The following is a 21744-nucleotide window of genomic DNA, read 5'->3' as shown; positions in this document are numbered from 1 at the left end:
AGTGGATGGATCTTACAGTGGATGGATCTTACAGTGGATGGACCTTACAGTGGATGGATCTTACAGTTGATGGACCTTACAGTGGATGGATCTTACAGTGGATGGATCTTACAGTGGATGGACCTTACAGTGGATGGATCTTACAGTGGATGGATCTTACAGTGGATGGATCTTACAGTGGATGGATCTTACAGTGGATGGATCTTACAGTGGATGGACCTTACAGTGGATGGATCTTACAGTGGATGGATCTTACAGTGGATGGATCTTACAGTGGATGGATCTTACAGTTGATGGACCTTACAGTGGATGGATCTTACAGTTGATGGATCTTACAGTGGATGGATTTTACAGTGTATGGATCTTACAGTTGATGGACCTTGCAGTGGATGGATCTTACAGTGGATGGATCTTACAGTGGATGGATCTTACAGTGGATGGATCTTACAGTGGATGGACCTTACAGTTGATGGACCTTACAGTTGATGGATCTTACAGTGGATGGATCTTACAGTGGATGGATCTTACAGTGGATGGACCTTACAGTGGATGGATCTTACAGTGGATGGATCTTACAGTGGATGGACCTTACAGTGGATGGACCTTACAGTGGATGGATCTTACAGTTGATGGACCTTACAGTTGATGGACCTTACAGTGGATGGATCTTACAGTGGATGGATATTACAGTTGATGGACCTTACAGTTGATGGACCTTACAGTGGATGGATCTTACAGTGGATGGATCTTACAGTGGATGGACCTTACAGTTGATGGACCTTACAGTGGATGGATCTTACAGTTGATGGACCTTACAGTGGATGGATCTTACAGTTGATGGACCTTACAGTGGATGGATCTTACAGTGGATGGATCTTACAGTGGATGGACCTTACAGTGGATGGATCTTACAGTTGATGGATCTTACAGTTGATGGACCTTACAGTGGATGGATCTTACAGTTGATGGACCTTACAGTGGATGGATCTTACAGTGGATGGATCTTACAGTGGATGGATCTTACAGTGGATGGATCTTACAGTGGATGGACCTTACAGTGGATGGATCTTACAGTGGATGGATTTTACAGTTGATGGATCTTACAGTGGATGGATCTTACAGTGGATGGATCTTACAGTGGATGGACCTTACAGTGGATGGACCTTACAGTGGATGGATCTTACAGTGGATGGATCTTACAGTGGATGGATCTTACAGTGGATGGATCTTACAGTGGATGGACCTTACAGTGGATGGATCTTACAGTTGATGGACCTTACAGTGGATGGATCTTACAGTGGATGGATCTTACAGTGGATGGATCTTACAGTGGATGGATCTTACAGTGGATGGATCTTACAGTGGATGGATCTTACAGTTGATGGACCTTACAGTTGATGGACCTTACAGTGGATGGATCTTACAGTGGATGGATCTTACAGTTGATGGATCTTACAGTGGATGGATCTTACAGTGGATGGATCTTACAGTGGATGGACCTTACAGTGGATGGATCTTACAGTGGATGGATCTTACAGTTGATGGACCTTACAGTGGATGGATCTTACAGTGGATGGATCTTACAGTGGATGGATCTTACAGTTGATGGATCTTACAGTGGATGGATCTTACAGTGGATGGATCTTACAGTGGATGGATCTTACAGTGGATGGATCTTACAGTGGATGGATGCACCTTACAGTGGATGGATCTTACAGTGGATGGACCTTACAGTGGATGGATCTTACAGTGGATGGACCTTACAGTGGATGGACCTTACAGTGGATGGACCTTACAGTGGATGGATCTTACAGTGGATGGATCTTACAGTGGATGGATCTTACAGTGGATGGATCTTACAGTGGATGGATCTTACAGTGGATGGATCTTACAGTGGATGGACCTTACAGTGGATGGACCTTGCAGTGGATGGATCTTACAGTGGATGGATTGTACAGTGGATGGATCTTACAGTGGATGGATCTTACAGTTGATGGATCTTACAGTGGATGGATCTTACAGTTGATGGACCTTGCAGTGGATGGATCTTACAGTGGATGGATTGTACAGTGGATGGATCTTACAGTGGATGGACCTTACAGTTGATGGACCTTACAGTGGATGGATCTTACAGTGGATGGATCTTACAGTGGATGGATCTTACAGTGGATGGATCTTACAGTGGATGGATCTTACAGTGGATGGATCTTACAGTGGATGGACCTTACAGTGGATGGACCTTACAGTGGATGGATCTTACAGCTGATGGACCTTACATTGCTGAATAGATGTGGTGTACCAAGCTGGAAGATCTATTTCATTATACAGGGTGAGTGAAAAGTCTGAACATAGGAAATATTAGTAATGTTGCTTGTCCCCGTCAGTCACCGGAGTTAGTGCACCGTGTTCACGTGAGTCTTGCAAAGCGCGTTGAGCTTTGCATCGCTAATGGCGGACAACACGTTGAAGATAATATTCATTAAAATTACTGTATAATTATTTAAAAATGCAATTTCGCTTATGTGTCCAGGTTTTTGAGTCATCCTGTAGATGTGAAAATATTCCACATTCATCTGCTTTCTGGCATTTTCTGAACGTTATTGTAAGTTCATCTCTCCTCTCCCTACACTCACATATACAAAACATAACTAATTCACATATTGATCTGACATCTCCATGTTTCTTTCTGGTCTTCAGTATTTGGTTAATGTGGTTTAAAACTTATCCAATACACTAATATCTTTAAGATTGCCTGTAACCTGTTCACTACTAGTCAAGAATACTTTAATCCCTAAATCATGGATTAAAATAAACTCAGAATTTATTCGCTCAGAGAAATACACTTCTCGGTGTATATATCACTTGTTTAATCTTCTGCAACAATATTTGCTGCATCAACGTGGAAATAATCTCAGCACTCACACTCACAGAATATCACTGGAGCTGCCAACATCAGGCGTAGTGCAAAGGAACCACAGGGGGAGTTGAATGATGGCTATTGTCCTTTCGTGTTGCATTCAACACATTTCAGAAGCTTGCAGTGTTGCAGAAATGAGTAGGAACTGCAGGTAGATTCGATCAAGGGAACGACTCGACGTAGAGTCGTTCGTGTTGATTGCAAGAGGAAAGGCCTAGAGCTATCATTCAACTCCCTCTGTGGTTGTTTTATATCTTGTATCGCTTTTTCGCGATTAAGACGTGTGTCTTTAGACACCTGCTGTCCCTGTTCACCTTTCAATAAAATGGGTACCTGGGTATTAGTAGACCGGTGTGGGTTGCATCCTGGGGACAAAATTGACCTAATTTGCCAGACATGCTCTGCATAAGAAAGGGCTTTCTATATAGAAGTATGTCATTGATGTCAGCTATGGTCTGTATACCTTATATTATGTACTTGTAGTAAAAAAAATTATTATTATTATTATTATTATTATTATTATTATTATTATTATTATTATTATTATTATTACTATTATTATTGTATCAGGTGTAGTGCTCACCTTGGCTGAAAGATTCACAGATGCGGTCAACAACTTGAGCGAGTCTTGAATCTTGAAGGTGGATCACTAGCTTCGCCCACATTGCTGCCACAGTTGACTTTGGTTAACATTTATACACCGAGGGTCGCGTATCGTTCAGTGTATGTACACCGAGAAGCATGTAATTGTATATTTACACCAAGAGGTATCTGTGTATATACACAGAAGTGTGTATATCTCGGTGTATATGAACGAGAGGTGTATATATACACTGAGAGGTATATCTCTGTATACACCGGTTACTTCCTATCTCTCAGTGTACATATATCGAGTGATAGTGATATATATATATATATATATATATATATATATATATATATATATATATATATATATATATATATATATATATATATATATATATATATATATATATATATATATATATATATATATATATGTGTGTGTGCGCGCGAAATGAAGCCTGAACAAGCCTCTCGCGACGACTGGGGTGAGCAAAACGAGGCAGTGGTGGTGGTGACTTGTGTGTGTGTGCGTGTTCAGTGGAATGTACCTGATAACTGGAAGTTTATATATGAGAAATTGTGTTCCTGGGAACTAGAGCACTAGCAGGTAGACGAGAGATTGTTGGTTGATGGAGTGGAGTGGACAGGTGACACGTAATTAGCTCCGTCTCGAAAAAGGAACATAGTGTACACCTCTCATGCCGTGCAAGATCCATTTTTGTGACCTCTGTATGAAGGTAAGTAGTTGTTGTGGGTTGATTGTGATGGTTGTTGATTGTGGTGGTTTGTGTTTCTTATAGTTTGCGGTTTTTTGTGGTTGATTGTGGTTCGTGGTTGTTTTGTTTGTGGTTATTGTTGTAGTTTGTGATTGACTTGTTTTTGTGATTGTGGTTGTTTGTGCTTGTTGAGGGTGGCTGTAATTGTTTATGGCTGTTGCTGTGTGGTTCTTGACTTTTTTTTTTTGTTTGATTGTCATTGTTTGGTTGATCGTTGTTTGATATTGTTTAGTTGTTTGTAGGTTGATTGGCACCGACAGTATTTAATTCCTGATTTATCATTAATTGTTGGTTGATTCTTGGTTAATTGATTTTATTTCTTTATTTTTGGTTATGGTTGATTGTGCTTGATGGATTATTATTGACTGATGTTATTTTGTGGATGATTGATTGTTGAAAACTTGGTTGTTGTTAGTCGATTGTTAGTTCATTGTTGATTGGTTAATGGATAGTCAATTGTTGGTTGATTGTTGACTGTGTCACTGCGTGAGTCTTGCTGAGTGAGCAGTGTTTTCACTCGGTCACTGTTTTCACTCGGTTAGTCTGCACTCGAGGTCACTGTTTTCACTCGAGGTTAGTCTGCACTCGAGGTCACTGTTTTCACTCGAGGTTAGTCTGTACTCGAGGTCACTGTTTTCACTCAAGATCACTAGTAACATAACACTACCAGAGTGCCTCAGTCTATATATGAAGTCAGTTGATGACTCAGTGATATAACAGTGAAGGATTGTCTCACATTGACAGTGTAGTGAACACATTTTAGTATTTCTTCAGGAAATTTATTCTGAATGGCACGAATGTAAGTTCTTTAAGAAATGGGTGGGGGTTCGAACACGATGGCAAGGTAGAGCTGTCACATGGACTGTGTCAAGCATTTAGCAAAACAACTACGTGTGTGTGTGTGTGTGTGTGTGTGTGTGTGTTATAATGTTAGCCAGGCACATTGTGTGTCATTCACAAATGTTAAGTTAGCTTTAACACCTGTAAGATGCGTGAGGGTGATAATGTCACAGACGTAAAGAGGTTGTAATTCAGGTGTTTGGTTCAGAGTGGCAAGACTGGTATAACCTGATTGCTGTTAGCTTGGTCAGAGTTCTGAATGTACTACGCACCAGTCTTGTACTCAGATACTTGGTATCGCGCACAGACACAGACACAGACACAGACACAGAAACAGACACAGACACAGACACAGACACAGACACAGACAGACACAGACAGACACAGACAGACACAGACACACACAGACACACAGACACACACAGACACACACAGACACACACAGACACACACACACACAGACACAGACACACAGACACACAGACACACAGACACACAGACACACAGACACACAGACACACAGACACACAGACACACAGACACACAGACACACAGACACACAGACACACAGACATAGACACACAGACACACAGACACAGACACAGACACAGACACACACACACAGACACACACACACAGACACACACACACAAACACACACACACAAACACACACACACAGACACACACACACAGACACACACACACAGACACACAGACACAGACACAGACACAGACACAGACACAGACACACACGCACACACACGCACGCCAGACGGGAGAAAGGGAATCTAGTAGCAACCAGCGAAGAAGCGGGGCCAGGAGCTGTGGATTGACCCCTACAACCACATATAGGTTATTATACACATGCACGTATTCCCTCCATACATACACCCCTCCCTTGTATCTTGCAGCGGTTACCAAGAGCAGTAACCACTTGTAAACCCGCGGTGCCCTGGCTCGTGATAACCTTACACATCAACAATAATAATTCTCATCAAACATTTAACTTATACCATGAATTAAATAAAGCTCCTGGACTTTACCTTACCAGACAAAGCAAATGTGATAGTAATTATAGGTAGGGTAGATTATAATGGAAAAATAAACATATTGGGAGACAGGGGAACTCGGGCGCCTCTTAATTACCTCTGGGAGATTATGCCAATGAAGGGCTTTTGATCCATGGGATTGAAGAGACACTCTGCTTCCTTGGAGCAGGTATCATTTGCACCCCCCCCCAGCCACTCCCATCCTCCCGGGCATTGCATAACCCTTAAGAGTTTAGTGCTTCCCCATGAAAATAAATTTATTCTAATTGCTGTTCTTTCATGGAGAAGAGCTATAACCGCATGGGTAGTGCAATGTCTGGGGCAGGGGAGATAATCAGATTTGATCCAAGGAAGGGGCGGGTAACTCTTAAGGATCGTCACCGCTGCTGGTGCCGTTCAGTAACCTTCAACTGAACGATGTATTAGCCACTGGCGTTCACCACATCCGGATTTAGTGCTGACCGTGTACACGAACGACTACGCCCCTCTCCCCCCTCCCCCTAAACGCTGGGTAACAACCGTGGAGGAGAGGGGTATGTGGCCCTTACTTCCCCCCCTCCCTTTAAGGAGTCTGTGCCTAGGGGTAAGGGGTGAACCCTTTCTTTGGGAGGGGCTACCATTCTCCCCCATCGTGGTGCCATTCTCCCCCATCGGGGTGCCATTCTCCCCCATCGGGGTGCCATTCATGAACGTTTTAGAACGAATCTTTTCAGCCCTGTAAAGGAAGATTTACAAACTACTGCTTAATATTTAAATTCACACCAACAATAACACACGTTAGCGTGAGTTAATTTATTCACTCCTTACTACCAACAACCTTAAAGCTCATCAAGGTAGGTTCCTTGACGCTGGTGAGGGGCTCTTGATCTAGGGAACTGGATCTGTGCTCCAGTTCCCTAAATGGAGCCTGAATACCTTCCCCCTCCCCCACAAGCGCTGTATAATCCCTACCTGATGCCTACCTGGAGGGTATTCCGGGGATCAACGTCCCAGTCACCCTGTCCACGGTCAGGCCTCCCGGTGGATCAGAGCCTAATCAACTAGGCTGTTACTGCTGGCCGCACGTAGTCCAATGTACAAACCACAGCCCGGCTGGTCTGGCACTGACTTTAGGTATCTGACCAGCTCCCTCTTGAAGGCAGCCAGATGTCTTTTGGTAATTCCCCTTGTGCATGGTGGGAGGCTGTTGAACAGTCTTGGGCTCCGGACACTTACGGTGTTTGCTCTTAGTGTACTAATGGCGCCCCTACTTTTCATTGGTGGTATGTTGCATCGCCTGCCCAGTCTTTTGCTTTCGTAGGGAGTGATTTCTGTGTGCAGATTAGGGACCATTCCCTCTAGAACTTTCCAGATGTAAATTATAATGTATATCTCTCCTTGTGCTTCAGTCAATACAAGTAAAGTGCTTCCAGGCGTTCCCAGTAGTTAAGGTGTTTGATGGAACTTATACGTGCAGTAAAGGTTCTCTGTACATTCTCTAGTTCTGCAGTTTCACCTGCCTTGAATGGGGATGTTAATGTACAGCAGTGTTCCAGCCTAGAGAGAACAAGTGATTTAAAAAGGATCATCGTTGGCTTAGCATCTCTTGTCTTGAATGTTCTCATTATCCATCCTATCAATTTCCTCGCAGATGTGATAATGGCACTGTTATGATCCTTGAAGGTGAGACCCTCAGACATTACCACTCCCAGGTCCTTCACATTACTTTTCCGCTCTGTTTGTGATTAGAGTTTGTAGTACACTCAGTTCTAGCTATTATCTCCTCCAGTTTTCCATAACGGAGTAGTTGGAATTTGTCTTCATTGAACATTATATTGTTCTCTGTTGCCCATTGTAAAACTTGGTTTATATCTTCTTGGAGCTTTGCTGTGTCGTCAATGAATGACTCTTGTGCAGATCCTAGTATCATCTGCAAAGGATGATACGGTGCTATGGTTTACATCTCTGTCTATCTCTGATATGAGAATGAGGAACAGGATAGGGGCGAGTACTGTGCCTTGTGGAACAGAGCTCTTCACTATGGCAGCTTCCGATTTAATTCTGTTTACCGCTACTATGTGTTCGATTGGTTAGAAAGTTGAAGATCCATCTCCCCACCTTGCCAGTTATTCCTTTAGCACGCATTTTGTGTGCTATTACACAATGATCGCACTTGTTGAAGGCTTTTGCAAAAAAATCTGTATACCTACAAGCCCTACGGGTTTGGCTGATGAGTTGACACATGTGCAACATCTGGATATCTTGTAGATGTTTCGCCCACCATTGGCTTTATGAATACAGTACAAGGACATAATGTGAAGACTGTAAATATATACATAAGACATTGGAAGACGACGTAATTAGTCCGTGAGCTTAGTAGCAGGTGAGGAGCACTGTAGCCTTGAATAATCTGAAGCACATGCAGGTTAAGTTAGGTAAGATTTGTCAAGAAACAGGACAAGTGTTTCCTAACGTGGGTCTTAGATGACCCGACACAAGAGCTTTTGCTCATTTGACCGAGGCAGGAAGATTGGTGCTTATATACTGGATTCAGATGAGGTGTAGCAGACGAAGACAGTCACTGGCAGGCGGGATGCCCCAGTGGAAGTAGGTCTGTACCGAGATTGAAGATTAACTGATGTAACGTTTTTCCTACACAGTAGGCTTCTTCAGTCAAATACAGAGGAAGCAGTAGAAATTAAATAAAGATGATGTAATCAGTCCATCAACCTTGGAGAAAAAGTATTTGAGGTGGTCAGTCCCTCAACCTGGAGAAGGGTTCAGCTCCATGGTCTGGAACGATATCGTTCCAGGCTGAGGGACTGACCACCTCGAATACTTTTTCTTCAAGGTTGATGGACTGATAACATCATCTTTACCTCATTACAATTGCTCCTCCCTTTGTATTTGAAGAAGCCTACTGTGTAGGCGAAATGTTTCGTCAGTAAAGATACTCGACTGTTGTACATGTCTTAATCTTCAACTTGTCAGTATTTTACACCATTATCCTCAATGAACCAGGATTCCTTAATGTAACTGTGTCTGACAAGTTGTGTATCAATGACATTCAGTACCGATAATATGGTCAGCTAAACACACGTGCAGCATCTGGGAATCTTTTACCAAATCATCTTGTCGATATTGTGCAACACCTGGGTGTATTTGCCCAGATGCTGCACAAGTCTAATTCATCATTTAGAATATTGTATACCACTGATACACATCTTGGCCAGGAGAAAATATAAGATTTCTTACCAATCTTTGTGAATCAGGATTTCGTAATTACGTTTACGCGAATAGCAACAAATACTTATCTTATTTGTCTATAATAGGGAGGGGGGGAGGTCGTTCGAATCTTTATAAATCTTCATGATACACATGAACGATAACAAACAACCTTAGCATCAGTTATTGAGTTCCGGGCAAAGAAAAAAGACGGGAATAAGAGTTCGTCCGAATACACATGAATCCGGACTTAGTATTTACGTTGTGTGCGAACGGCAAGCAATGACAAGGCTCGGCGGGGGCAACAAGACCTGTTTGCTCTCTGTGCCACCACAAACACAGCCATTTTCAAGGTCGGCTGATAAAGAACTGGTTGTTAAGTCTTCCCCGCTCTGACCTCCAGTGTCCACTCGAAGGTGTGTGTGTATATATGTCGTACCGGATAGGTAAAACGCGAGTTTGTATGCAATAATTTCGCAGAAATCATTCTGAACCTAACGAAAAAAATGTTTGATTGTGTTTATTATTAAATTATTGTAAACTTATCTAAAATGTATTTAATTGCATTAGGCTAAATTAAATTGTGCTTGTTATAATAAGGTTACCTGGACACCTGGAGAGTTTACCTGGAGAGAGTTTCGGGGGTCAACGCCCCCGCGGCCCGGTCTGTGACCAGGCCTCCTGTTAGGTAAGTTTTCTAGGGTTCTTTTGGTACAAAATTATTAATTTTTACACTAACATAAGTGGAAAGAAATATATCTCAAAACGTATAAGAGAACATGTTAGAAAGGACTTAATTATAAACGAGTTCTTGCTAATTGACCAGTTTTACCCATTCGGCACGATATATATATATATATATATATATATTATATATATATATATATATATATATATATATATAAACACTGATCTCTGGCTGAAGGAGACTCGAACCTACGAACCTTAGGACAAGGTACGCAGTGCTTTACCAATCTACCCACACTGGACCAATACCTTGGCGTGTAGCATGAGCTACACGTTTGATCCAAGGCAGCCAGCTTTCAGGGAGAAGGCTTACAGCTTTTCATCTCATCCCCTGCATGCATCAGCCTTACTAGAGATTTGAACAATGCAAGGAATTCGCGAGAGCATGCGAAATATACGCATGCTCTCGCGAATTCCTTGCATATATATATATATATATATATATATATATATATATATATATATATATATATATATATATATATATATATATATATATATATATATATATATATATATATATATATATATATATATATATATACCTGGAGTATCTACCTGGAGAGAGTTTCGGGGGTCAACGCCCCCGCGGCCCGGTCTGTGACCAGGCCTCCTGGTGGATCAGCGCCTGATCAACCAGGCTGTTGCTGCTGGCTGCACGCAAACCAACGTACGAGCCACAGCCCGGCTGATCAGGAACTGACTTTAGGTGCTTGTCCAGTGCCAGCTTGAAGACTGCCAGGGGTCTGTTGGTAATCCCCCTTATGTGTGCTGGGAGGCAGTTGAACAGTCTCGGGCCCCTGACACTTATTGTATGGTCTCTTAACGTGCTAGTGACACCCCTGCTTTTCATTGGGGGGATGGTGCATCGTCTGCCAAGTCTTTTGCTTTCGTAGTGAGTGATTTTCGTGTGCAAGTTCGGTACTAGTCCCTCTAGGATTTTCCAGGTGTATATAATCATGTATCTCTCCCTCCTGCGTTCCAGGGAATACAGGTTCAGGAACCTCAAGCGCTCCCAGTAATTGAGGTGTTTTATCTCCGTTATGCGCGCCGTGAAAGTTCTCTGTACATTTTCTAGGTCAGCAATTTCACCTGCCTTGAAAGGTGCTGTTAGTGTGCAGCAATATTCCAGCCTAGATAGAACAAGTGACCTGAAGAGTGTCATCATGGGCTTGGCCTCCCTAGTTTTGAAGGTTCTCATTATCCATCCTGTCATTTTTCTAGCAGATGCAATTGATACAATGTTATGGTCCTTGAAGGTGAGATCCTCCGACATAATCACTCCCAGGTCTTTGACGTTGGTGTTTCGCTCTATTTTGTGGCCAGAATTTATATATATATATATATAATAAATTATAAAATTTTTTTTCTGGCCAACAAGTCGGGGTCTCCGAGTTGCCTTTTGGGGCGAGTTCATCTTTTCTGAAACTCGAAATTTCTTGACGAAACTGGATTATTTTTTTTAATAGCTTTGCTACTTACAGGACCGAAACGCGTGCCAGCGACACGGTGGTGAATGGAAATGTTGCAGAACCTTATATTTGCGCGATGTTTCGCTCTTGTGGTGCTAAATTACGTAGCTGTGTGTGTGTGTGGAGCTTTAATACAGGGTGAAGTGCTCTTGATGCAAGGATTTGGAGCTATCCTCCCTAGGCGCTGTATGGCCCCTGCGGGTTAAACTCTTCCCTCATAACTATAATAAATTTCTGGTTTTAGTGGACTGTTATTAGGCCTAAATTAGCTAATCGTGACGAAACATGTCTTCAGAGTCTCGAAACGTGCGTGTATTCAGGCGTGGTTGCGTGTGTAGGCTCTCCTGTCGCGTTGTTGCAGGATGGAGGATCGAGCCTTCGTCTTTCCATTCGACGAATAGCCCACGTGGGTTTAGTGCGACTATGCTACACTGATGACCGTCAGGAAACTTTGTGCAGCGTTCTTTACCAGTGTTTGTATTGTGAGTGGTGACACCACCACCACTACCACCATCACTACCACCATCACCACTACCACCACCACTACCACCATCACCACTACCACCATCACCACTACCACCATCACCACTACCACCATCACCACTACCACCATCACCATCACCACCATCACCATCACCACCATCACCATCACCACCACCACCATCACCACCACCACCATCACCATCACCACCATCACCATCACCATCACCATCACCACCATCACCATCACCACCATCACCATCACCACCACCACCACCATCACCATCACCACCACCACCATCACCCCCACCATCACCACCACCACCATCACTATCACCACCACCACCATCACCACCACCATCACCATCACCACCATCACCATCACCACCATCACCATCACCACCATCACCATCACCACCACCACTACCACCATCACCATCACCACCATCACCACCATCACCATCACCACCATCACCATCACCACCATCACCATCACCACCATCACCATCACCACCACCACCATCACCACCACCACCACCATCACCATCACCACCATCACCACCACCACCATCACCATCACCACCATCACCACTACCACCATCACCACTACCACCACCACTAGCACCATCACCACTACCACCACCACTACCACCATCACCACTACCACCATCACCACTACCACCACCACTACCACCATCACCACTACCACCATCACCACTACCACCACCACCACTACCACCATCACCACTACCACCACCACCACTACCACCACTACCATCACCACTACCACCATCACCACTACCACCACCACCACTACCACCATCAACACTACCACTACCACCACTACCATCACTACCATCACCACTACCACCATCACCACTACCACCATCACCACTACCACCATCACCACTACCACCATCACCACTACCACCATCACCACTACCACCATCACCACTACCACCATCACCACTACCACCATCACCACTACCACCATCACCACTACCACCATCACCACTACCATCACCACTACCACCATCACCACTACCACCATCACCACTACCACCATCACCACTACCACCACTACCACCATCACCACTACCATCACCACTACCACCATCACCACTACCACCATCACCACTACCACCACCACTACCACCACTACCACCATCACCACTACCATCACCACACCACCATCACCACTACCACCATCACCACTACCACCATCACTACCACCACCACCACTACCACCATCACTACCATCATCACCAATACCACCATCACTACCACCATCACCAATACCACTATCACTACCACCACCACCACCACTACCACCATCACTACCATCATCACCAATACCACCATCACTACCACCATCACCAATACCACTATCACTACCACCACCACCACTACCACCATCACTACCACCATCACCACTACCACCATCACTACCACCACTACCACCATCACCACTACCACCATCACTACCACCATCACCACTACCACCATCACCACTACCACCATCACCACTACCACCATCACTACCACCATCACTACCACCATCACCACAACACTACCACCATCACCACTACCACCATCACCACTACCACCATCACCACTACCACCATCACCACTACCACCATCACCACTACCACCATCACCACTACCACCATCACCACTACCACCATCACTACCACCATCACCACTACCACCATCACCACTACCACCATCACCACTACCACCACCACCATCACCACTACCACCACCACCACTACCACCATCACCATCACTACCACCATCACTACTACCACCATCACCATCACTACCACCATCACTACTACCATCACCATCACTACCACCATCACTACTACCACCATCACCATCACTACCACCATCACTACTACCACCATCACCATCACTACCACCATCACTACTACCATCACCATCACTACCACCATCACCATCACCACTACCACCATCACCACTACCACCATCACCACTACCACCATCACCACTACCACCATCACCACCACCACCATCACCACTACCACCATCACCACCACCACCATCACCATCATCACCATCACCACCACCACCATCACCATCACCACCATCACCATCACCATCACCATCACCACCATCACCATCACCACCATCACCATCACCACCATCACCATCACCACCATCACCATCACCACCACCACCACTACCACCATCACCATCACCACCATCACCACCATCACCACCATCACCATCACCACCATCACCATCACCACCACCATCACCATCACCATCACCACCATCACCATCACCATCACCACCATCACCATCACCACCACCACCACCATCACCATCACCACCATCACCATCACCACCATCACCATCACCACCATCACCACCACCACCATCACCATCACCATCACCATCACCACTACCACCATCACCACTACCACCACCACTAGCACCATCACCACTACCACCATCACCACTACCACCATCACTACCACCACCACCACTACCACCACCACCACTACCACCACCACCACTACCACCATCACCACTACCACCACCACCACTACCACCATCACCACTACCACCACTACCACCATCACCACTACCACCATCACCACTACCACCATCACCACTACCACCATTACCACTACCACCACTACCACCATCACCACTACCACCATCACCACTACCACCATCACCACTACCACCATTACCACTACCACAACTACCACCATCATCACTACCACAACTACCCCCATCACCACTACCACAACTACCACCATCACCACTACCACCATCACCACTACCACCATCACCACTACCACCATCACCACTACCACCATCACTACCAATACCACCACTACCACCATCACCACTACCACCATCACCACTACCACCATCACCACTACCACCATCACCACTACCATCACCACTACCATCACTACCACCATCACCACTACCACCATCACCACTACCACCATCACCACTACCATCACCACTACCACCATCACCACTACCACCACCACTACCACCACTACCACCATCACCACTACCACCACCACTACCACCATCACCACTACCACCATCACCACTACCACCATCACCACTACCACCATCACCACTACCACCATCACCACTACCACCATCACCACTACCACCATCACCACTACCACCATCACCACTATCACCACCACTACCACCATCATTACCACTACCACCATCACTACCACCACTACTACCATCATCACCATCACTACCACCATCACTACTACCACCACTATCACCATCACTACCACCATCACTACTACCACCATCACCATCACTACCACCATCACCATCACCACTACCACCATCACCATCACCACTACCACCATCACCACTACCACCATCACCACTACCACCATCACCACTACCACCATCACCACTACCACCATCACCACTACCACCATCACCACTACCACCACCACTACCACCACCACTACCACCATCACCACTACCACCACCACTACCACCATCACCACTACCACCATCACCACTACCACCATCACCACTACCACCATCACTACCACCATCACCACTACCACCATCATCACTACCATCACCACTACCATCATCACTACCATCACCACTACCACTACCATCACTACCATCACCACTACCACCACCATCACTACCACCATCACTACCATCACCACTACCACCATCACCACTACCACCATCACCACTACCACCATCACTACCATCACCACTACCACCATCATCACTACCATCACCACTACCACCATCATCACTACCATCACCACTACCACCATCATCACTACCATCACCACTACCACCATCATCACTACCATCACCACTACCACCACTACTACCACCACCACTACTGCTACCATCACCACCACCACCACTACTGCTACCACCACCACCACTACTGCTACCATCACCACCACCACCACTACTACCACCACCACTACTGCTACCATCACCACCACCACCACTACTGCTACCACCACCACCACTACTGCTACCATCACCACCACCACTGCTACCATCACCACCACCACTGCTACCACCACCACCACTACTGCTACCATCACCACCACCACTGCTACCATCACCACCACCACTGCTACCATCACCACCACCACTGCTACCATCACCACCACCACTGCTACCACCACCACCACTACTGCTACCATCACCACCACCACTGCTACCATCACCACCACTACTGCTACCATCACCACCACCACTGCTACCATCACCACCACCACTGCTACCATCACCACCACCACTGCTACCATCACCACCACTACTGCTACCATCACCACCACTACTGCTACCATCACCACCACTACTGCTACCATCACCACCACCACTGCTACCATCACCACCACCACTGCTACCATCACCACCACCACTGCTACCATCACCACCACCACTGCTACCATCACCACCACCACTGCTACCATCACCACCACCACTGCTACCATCACCACCACCACTGCTACCATCACCACCACCACTGCTACCATCACCGCCACCACTGCTACCATCACCGCCACCACTGCTACCATCACCGCCACTGCTACCATCACCACTACCATCACCACCACCATCACTACCATCACCATTACCATCACTACTACCACCACTACCATCATCACTACTACCACCGTTACCACCACTACCATCACCACATCCACCACCACCATCGTCACTACCACCACCACCACTATCACCTGGTGGCTAAAGCTCTCGCTTCACACGGCGAGGTCTGAGTTCGATTCCCAGCGAGGGTAGAAACATTGGACGTTTTTCTTTACACCTGTTGTCTATGTTCACCCATCAGTAAAATTGGTACCTGGGTATTAGTAGACTGGTGTGGGTCGCATCCTGGGATAAAACTGACCTAATTTGCCCGAAATGCTCAGCATAACGAGTAGCTCTATATAGCAGTATGTCAGTGATGTCAGCTATGATCTATATGCCTTGTACATGTACTTGTAGTAAATTAAGATATTATTATCACTACCACCATCATCACGACAGTATCACCACTACTACCATCATCACTATCACCAGTACTACCACCACTACCATCATTATCACCAGTACTACCACCACTACCATCATCACTATCACCAGTACTACCACCACTACCATCATCACTATTACCAATACTACCACCACTACCATCATCACTATCACCATTACTACCACTACCACCACCACAATCATTACCACCATCACAATCATCACTACCACCACCACAATCATCACTACCACCACAATCATCACTACCACCACCACAATCATCACTACCACCACCACAATCATCACTACCACCAACACTATCACAGTCACTACCATTACCACCACTAACACTACCACCATCGCCACCACTATTACTACCATCATCACAGCCACCACCACCACTCTCACCACCACCTCTCACCACCACCCCTCTCACCACCACCACTCTCACCACCACCACTCTCACCACCACCACTCTCACCACCACCACTCTCACCACCAACTCACGCATCCCACGGGAAAATCTTGTCGGTGGATGAGTAGGGGGATATCTGGGGGGAGGGGAGTGGGTAGAGGGGCCTGGAGGGGGGCGCAATCTTCCCACGGTTAGACGCCAGCTTGAAGACGATGGTGGGGGGATGGGGGTGACGGGAGGGAAAGTGGGGTGATGGGAGGTGAAGGGGGTGATGAGTGAAGTGGGGGGGAAAGGGGGGTTATCTTTCCTTCTTCCCCCTCCCCCGGATGTGCTCTACTTCCGGGAGATGGGTGCGAACGGATGTTGGCGAAATTGTCGGACCAGTTTTCGCACATACGTGGGTACGCCTGGGTAATGCCCGGGTGTAGTGTGGGTAGGAAGGTGTGGGTAGTGGGTCACAGTAGGTAGTGGTATAGAGTATAGGTAGTGTGGGAAAACATGGAGACCCCCATCCTGGAAATCAAAGACCAGTGGAAATCAATGGAATCCAATGAAAATCAAGGTCGCCCAATGAAAATCAAGGTCGCCCAGTGAAAATAAGTCACTTTGACTTTTTGGGGAGTTATCCTAGGTAATTTGCACGCATGTTACTTTTTATGATAAAATGTGTAAGTGTATTCATGTGTACCTGTGAAATCTACACAGTAGGCCTACCGGTTACCTGGAGGTTATTCCGGGGATCAACGCACCCGTGGCCCGGTCCATGACCAGGCCTCCCGATGGATCAGGGCCTGATCAACTAGGCTGTTACTGCTGGCCGCACGCAGTCCAACGTACGAGCCACAGCCCGGCTGATCCGGCACTGACTTTAGGTATCTGTCCAGCTCTCTCTTGAAGGCAGCCAGGGGTTTATTGGCAATTCCCCTAATGCTTGATGGGAGGCTGTTGAACAGTCTTGGGTCCCGGACACTTATGGTGTTTTCCCTTAGTGTACCAATGGCGCCCCTACTTTTTATTGGGGTCATTTTGCATCGCCTGCCCAGTCTTTTACTTTCGTAGGGAGTGATTTCTGTGTGCAGATTTGGGACCATTCCTTCCAAGATTTTAACAAGTGTAGATTATGATATATCTCTCCCTCCTGCGTTCCAACGGTAATGTAAACCAGAAAATGTCACATTCTTAGTAAGAAATAGGGAGGTAAAGATGTGTATATGTCTACAAGGCATCTTTTTTAACTTCTTGATGTGAAACCAAGAAGTCTTGTCATCCTGATGGGCAATGATTTATGCATTCGTGTGACCCAGATTTCTGCCAGTCAGAACTCTCAAGTCTTAATTAATAGCTTCCAAGGTCGGTAGGTTTAGCGTTTATTTTATTGGCTCAGAGCCACGACTTAAATCTCTCCACACTGCTTCTGTTCAGAACCAGGACTTTGAATCTGTCTACAGTGAACTGAATCTGAATCTACTTTTGAATCTGCTCAGAATCTTGAATCTGTCTAGAGTGAACTGACTCTTCCACTGAATCTGCCAATGAATCTGCCAAATCATCATAGGTAATTTATCTGACATCTGTCGTAGATGTCGAGGCGGCCAGACAGTTGTGCATCCCGTATCCATCCTACGAACGCCAGTCCACGTCCACTCTGATACACAAAAGCCCAGGAACTACGCACTACCGGGTTTAGTTATTCCAGTTAATTGTAGTAACAAATTTATTGGCAAATATCTTATTCCTCTAAGTCATTTAATTTGTTTTATTCCTTACAAGGTAATTTATAACACTCAAAATTTCCTGTTTCCTGTTTTTCATTGAGTTGCTGTGACAGTGGGTAGTGTGGGCGTGGTGTGGGTAGTGTGGGCGTGGTGTGGGTAGTGTGGGCGTGGTGTGGGTAGTGTGGGTAGTGTGTGGGTGGTGTGGGTAGTGTGGGCGTGGTGTGGGTAGTGTGGGCGTGGTGTGGGTGGTGTGGGCGTGGTGTGGGTGGTGTGGGTAGTGTGGGCGTGGCGTGGGTAGCGTGAGCGTGATGTGGGCGTGGTGTGGGTAGTGTGGGTGTGGTGCAACCACACCCACACAGTACTGCGGTTGTTTTGTGGGCGGATGCAATATTCCAACCTAGAGAGAACGATTGATCTGAAGTGTCATTCGTTTGTCATCTTTTGTTTTGAATGTTCTAGTTATCCGACCTGTCATTTTTCTTGCAGCTGTGATAATAACATTGTTGTGCTCCTTGAACGCGAGATTTGGCATAATCATTCCCAGATCTCTCGCATTTGAATTACGTTCTACTAAGTGATGCTAGTTTGTCTTGTTCTATGATCTTTTTATTTCCTCCATTCTTCCATGGCGTAATAACCGAAATTTGTTCTCGGTGAACATCATATTGTGGTCAGTGGTCCACTGGAAGATTTGCTGTATTTCAGCTTGAAGGTTCGCTGTGTCAGCCTCTCACAGATTCTAGTATCGCCTGTAAAGGATAATTCAGTGATATGATTTATATCCCTGTCTCAGATATGAGAAAGAGAAGCGAGACGAGTACTGTGCCTTGGGGAACACAACTAGGTGTTTATTGTTTTTTTATTACTCTTTGGATTGTGTTTATTAGGAAGTTAAATATCCATCTGCCCAACTAACCAGTTTTTTGCACGCATTTAGTGCGCAATTACCCCATGTTTGCACTTGTCAAAGGCTTTTGCAAAGTGTATACTACATCTGCATTCTGCCTGTAACTGATGGAGCACAAGGTATGTCATGTGTAGCGAAAATAAGAGCAGACTATGTCAGCTCTTATTTCCAATGGAAATTAGCGTGGAGAAACCAGACTCGCATCAGTACGTTGTTGTACATGATACTCATATTTTCGGCTGTTTGGAAAAGAATTTGAGAAGCTGCAAGGTGATCAGTTCAAACTCTCTTAGGTATAGTTTCTTCCCCAGTGTGTCCTCAAAACTAAGTTAATGCGAAAATTAGTTAAATTAGGTAAGGTTTGTTAGGAAACAGTTAACTCGTTTTGAAGTCAAATCCTCCTGCTGAATTACATCACTTGAAGATTAGACACGTGCGACATCTGGGTATCTTTAATTGTAGACGTTTTGCCAACCAGTGGCTTTATCAACACAGGCTACTACTACCACTACCCATCCCTTGGGTAGGACCTACTTCCACTGGGAAATCCCGCCTACCAGTGACTAAGCCCTCGTCTGCTACCCGTCCCTATCCACTGACTCCTATTTAAGCTCCAGCCTCCTTGTTTGTGCTCCAAAATATCTTCAACTACGGTGCTCTAGACACCAACTCCAAGGCTGAGGGACTGATTACCTCATCTTTTGTATATAGTTCTACTGTTGGCGAAACTCCTACAATTAAAGATACCCATTTGTCGCACATGTCTAATTTTCATCTTGTCAGTATTGTATACCATTCATGTACAATTATATCACTTGCCACTATAGATGATAGGTGGTGTCTTACCACCACTACATCTCCACCTTGGACTTCAGAAGTTCTTACTGGCTGTATAACGAAGTGCAACCAGGTATCGAATCATCAAGGCTCGAGTGGTAGTGATCTTGAAGTTGAACGAACATCGTGGGACATTCTTCTCTTTCACAATTTCCAGCAACCTCTTTCACAATTCTGGTTACCCCTTCTTGGGTTGAGAAAAGATTGAATAGATACATTGGTGGGAATAATTGAATTTGAGAAAAACCTGCCATATATGGACGAGTGGGCCTGCTGCAGTGTTCCTCCAGTCTTATGTTCTTTAAAGACACTGGTAACAGAGAATCCTTGCGATAGAACGTTTCGCTGAAAGCTAGGTTAAATTCTAGCTGTCGTAGGCCAGCTAGAATTTAACCTAGGTTAACATAAAGCGTTGCTATGCTAGAGGACGCTAGCGGACGCTAGAGGACGCTATATAATTCTCCTGTTACTGCTGCTGCTGAGGCTGTTGTTACTGCTGCTGCTGAGGGTGCTGTTACTGCTGCTGCTGAGGGTGCTGTTACTGCTGCTGCTGAGGGTGCTGTTACTGCTGCTGCTGAGGGTGCTGTTACTGCTGCTGCTGAGGGTGCTGTTACTGCTGCTGCTGAGGGTGCTGTTACTGCTGCTGCTGAGGGTGCTGTTACTGCTGCTGCTGAGGGTGCTGTTACTGCTGCTGCTGAGGCTGCTGTTACTGCTGCTGAGGCCGCTGTTACTGCTGCTGCTGAGGCTGC

This window comes from Cherax quadricarinatus, chromosome 55 (genome assembly GCF_038502225.1).
Source record: "Cherax quadricarinatus isolate ZL_2023a chromosome 55, ASM3850222v1, whole genome shotgun sequence".
In the NCBI taxonomy this organism is placed as follows: Eukaryota; Metazoa; Arthropoda; class Malacostraca; order Decapoda; family Parastacidae; genus Cherax; species Cherax quadricarinatus.
The sequence above is the reverse complement of the archived record's forward strand: the minus strand, read 5'-3'. Positions refer to the sequence as shown.